Source organism: Eschrichtius robustus, chromosome 15 (assembly GCF_028021215.1).
Source record: "Eschrichtius robustus isolate mEscRob2 chromosome 15, mEscRob2.pri, whole genome shotgun sequence".
In the NCBI taxonomy this organism is placed as follows: domain Eukaryota; kingdom Metazoa; phylum Chordata; class Mammalia; order Artiodactyla; family Eschrichtiidae; genus Eschrichtius; species Eschrichtius robustus.
Window position 1 is genome coordinate 10,172,755 of NC_090838.1, and position 4,975 is coordinate 10,177,729.

Genomic DNA, 4,975 nt, shown 5'->3' on the forward strand with positions numbered 1-4,975 from the left:
AGAACATTTTTTAAAACTGTGAAATTATTACTTATGGAAGAAAAAATGACAACCCAGAGTTTTAACAATAAGAAGCTTCATCATAATATGCTTCAGATATTAAAAGCAGTGGTGATAACTTTAAAGATTTTGATGAGATTAAGACAAACTATAAACCCAGCATGTAAACAACATGCCCATTGGGGATTACTTAGAATAACAATAATTTTTCTGTGTAACAATATTTTTTAATAAAACATTCTAGAAAAAGCAAAGTTTTTAAGCTTACATGTTAATGGTGGAGATCATATTAAAGCTGTGATTATATATTTTTTTCTTTGAAGGTTTCTGGCACTAAAAGCTCATTTAAAAGTCATAGGTAAAAAGAAATAACAATGCACTTGTAATTAAAAGCCTGATTCCACTTACCTAATTTTTGGACAAGCAAATTTTCTCTTTTGGTTCTTAAACTCCTTCATAGCAGAATATTCCTCCTCCTGTGTCAGTCAAGGCCCAGCTCTACCTGTGAGCCTGCTGGACCACTAAGGGGAGATGTAGCCATTCTGGAGAAGTAATGTGAGGGAAAGAAAGCTGGACAGGAGAAGGTAAAAAGGTGGGGACATCCCTGGCTTCTCATTTTCTGTTGCTCTCTAATCCCCTGACAGTGCAGTTGGCAAAGAAACCTAGAGAAAAAAGTTTTAGGGGCCCGTAGCCCCCTCAAGAGCAGAGAAGAGCAGGGAAAGGCAGAAAATAGCTCTGAGAAAGAATCAGTACAGAAACAGCACACACACCTATCATTATACAATTATTATTCAGATCAGAATTTATTCATAATAGTAATAACCTGCACTTACCTAGAACTTTATAGTTTACAAAGCACAGTCGTCGTATGTCACTTAATTGTTCTGATAAATCTGTGAGGTCATTGTCATAACAAGGAAACAAGTATTCAGAGAGGAAAATTAATTTATACAAGATTACACAGAGGAGAGAAGTGTAGGATTTGAAGATCAATATCCTCCAGATTAATATCTCTTGTCTCTCTCTCTCTGTCTCTCTCCACATATATAAACATACACACATTTTATACATACATACATCTAATCATGTCACATATATATATAAATTTGCTTAACATTTTCTACATTATTTATTTCAACCAGATATGCATATTAATTTTCAAAATGTTTATTTAAATGTTAAAAATAAAATATGTGCTCTTCTGCAAAAGGACTTGGCAACCTACAAGTAATTCCAATAACTTCATATTATCATGTTAATGCTTTAAAATAATTAGACTGGCTGATATTTAGAACCAGAGGGAACTTGGCTAAGAAATTTTACTCCTTTTTACCCTCAATGGTAAAATTACTTCCTAGGATTATACCATTAATTTTTAGCAAAATCTTACTAGCACCCTGGTTTCCTGAATCCCAATTTAGTATTAATTCCACTGTCTAATAAAGACCCCATGTGTGCCTATATGCCACCTACTGTAACATACAGTAGTGAAGATTTACTTAATCCTTATGTGTCCTGCTAGACTTTGTACCCTGTGAGAGTATGGATGGTTTCAATTGTTTGCATATCTGAAATCTTAGTACCTAAAAGCATCTCCTAATTTAACATGTTTAGAGGAATGACAATTCGAGCATTTTATATTGTTTAAATAACTTTAAAGTCCCCTTCACTTGACTATATTTCTTTATCCTCATGTCTATTCTGGGAAACACATAGCAAAACCATTATCATTCCTTTGCATATGAAGAAAATGGTCGTAAAATTTAAAAGATTTTCCAGTGATAATATAACAAATATACAGCAGAGCAAGGTATTTTGACGGGGATTGGGAGATTCTTTCCTTTCCTGAGGTTATTATGTACACAGATGTAGAAGCTGAAAAGGTTTCCTTATAAACTTTAAAATTAAGCATGACTCCAATGATAGTGGACTAAATTTAATGTGGAAAAAAAGTTTATCTTTACCACATACTTACCATGTCTAGTGTTATTTATTTACTCATGTAGGTCTTTTCTATCTGGCACCAATTTTATTCTGTCTGAAGAATTACGTTTAACATTTTTTATACTGCAGATCTGTCAACAATGAGTTAATGTTTAAAAACAATCTTTATTTTTCTTCATTTTTGACATATGTTTTCATTGCAAATAAAATTTTAGTTTGAAAGTCTTTTTTCCTCCAGCACTTTAAATATGTCTTTGTATTCTGACTTGCAGAATTTCTGACAAGTAGGCAAAAAATTATATCGTTATTCCCCTCTATTTAATATGCCTTTTTTTTTTTTTTTAACTCAGGATTAGGATTTTTCTCATCACTCTTTTTTTTGTAACATTTTTAATATGATGTGTGTTGTTTTATGACTTTTTGGGAGTTTGTTCTGTGTATGTTTCATTTAACATTGTGAATGTGTGCATTTATACTTTTATAATTGTTTAAAATTCTGTGGCCGTTATTCCTTGAAATATATTTTTTTCCTGCACCTCTGTTTTCCTTTTGTGACACAAAGTGTTCATATATTAAACCACTTTACACTGTCTCCCAGGTCACTGAAGCTCTATTTATTTTTCTTTTCCTACTTGGTTTCAGTTTATTAAATTGTATTGTTTTGTCTTCAGTTTCATCACTCTTCTTCTTTGGTGGCTAATATTCTATTAAGCTCATCCAGTAAATTTTTCATATTAGATATTGTATTTTTTCATACCTAGAAAATTTCATTTATTCTTTTTATGTATTCAATTTTTCTTCTCAAAACACTCAGGATTTTCTTTAAATCCTTGAACATATTTATAATATCTGTTTTAAAGTCATTGCCCATTGAGTCCATAATATCTGTTATTTTTGTCTGTTTCAAATGACTACTTTTCCTCCCACATTTTTGTTGAACACCAGATTTAAAAATTTTTATATTTCTGGGTGCTGTACTTGGTTGCATTACTTTAAAGAGCATTGGTCTGAGTTCTAGTAGTCTTTGAGGCTCATGTTAAAGCTTTTGAGTACAAGTCTAGAGCAGCCTTACTCTAGGGTAATTTATCCTTACTTCTAAGGCAGAGTCCTCCTTGGGCCTCTATTGGGGCTCAAGTATTGAGTGAGGTTTCTGGCCCCTGGGTGGTAAGAACTAAAACAATCCCTTCCTCTGTGTGGATTCTGGAATCTGTTTATTTTAACGTTCCCCTAGAATCATTCCTTTTCCAGCAGTAGGGCTTTGAAGAGCCATGTAGAATTTCAGTCAATGACTCTAAGAAACCTCTTATATATTTCTCTTACTCTTTCTCTCAATAGTTTCCTCTTCTCCCGTCCTCTGCTCCCCAAATTCTAGTCCCTTTAACTTCTACAGATTTCTATCTCTTCTCTGTAACTTAACATGGACTTTAGATACCTCTTCTTTGCTCAGCAGGTTGAGGGAGGTGTATAAATCAGTGTCACAACTAAACTTTGGAAGGGAGACTTCTTTGCTTTGAGTTCTAAATTTCTAAGTGGTAGACTCTGCACAGTGAAGGTGGATTGGCTATTCAGGAGAATCTGAAATCATGAAACTTTCTCTTTTACTATTTTTTGTTTCCTCTCTTGCCTCTTTTTGAATAAAATTGATTTTTTTAAAATGATGGTCTATGGTTGAAGCAGCAACACTATAAGTCTTTTAGGGTATTGATAACTCAGACTTTAAAGGCCTTTATAGATGCCCAAATCAGACTATCTGTTTGACAGTCATAAGGAAGGTTAGAGAGAAAAAAATAATCAACATTTGGATTAGCTCTATGTAACACTATATTCTAGATGATAATGCAAATTCACAAATGAACGTTGGCAGTGCTTGCAGCCATTCGGGTCAGATGTATTAAATTATTTGTGGGGCAATTTGAGAACTTTGAATGCTGTAATACATAAATATGATTAGTTTAATCTAGGAAACCTCATTAATAAAATACAATCAGACTTTATGAGCACACTGTGTATGTAAGGATTCTCACTTCTGCTTTAGGAATTCTGATAGTTTGTTGGTTTAAAAAGCAGTACTGTCTTCTTCCTATGTATTGATATTAGTTTTCAATTTGCCAGCAACTATATCTTTTCTATTATAAACATAAACTATTATATTTGGCATTTTTGTATATTTGCCACCTTGGCCTTTTACTTGTCTGACATGGAACGGATGTAAAATAAAGGAACAGAAGAGCTGGATTTGTGATTTGTGCTCAGTTTAGTGGCTGTGGGCATGTCTCTTAACCTTTCTCAACACATTATTCTCAACAATAGAAGGAGACTAACTTATAACTCATAGACTTTGCTAACATCAGCTACAGAAACAAATGTGAAAGGATTCTATAAATGAAAAAATACTTTGCATTAATTATTGACTATCTAAATATATATTTAGCCATCTTCTCAAGAATGAGTGGGCCAAGGACATAAACCCTAAATCAGCAGTTTAATATGGTTGTACCATTCCCCATGCTTTATTTCACAAATCCCATAGCTTTAAGAGTATAAAAAGAGATAATGGAATACACTATTGCCTGCTGAAGTATGGGCCGTGGACTCTTAAGTTTACTTAACCAGGACTCTTCACATTTTAGTTACTTTCAATTCACTTAGCTTTTGGAATAGAGCCCCAGTCCCTTTTTAACTCATTAGTCTCACAGATGGAAAATAAAAAGGAAGAACAATGTGACATCATTCAAAAGACCAAAGAAAAATAAAGAATATTTCAAGGCATATGGAACTTTTGAACTTTTAATCACTCTCCTGAAAGCTCCAATCCCCAGCACTAAGACTCAAAGTGATAAGAACAACTAGTCCCTTACAATAGGCCCCCAACACCAACAGATCTACCCATGTCACATCCAGACAGAGCAGCAAAATCCACATCCAAATATAAATTTGAAAAACTCCTTTAAAAATAAAAGTTCCAAGGAATGATACATTTTTTTCAATTCCCCTCATTCAGAGAATACCACAATTAATAATGACTTAAGGA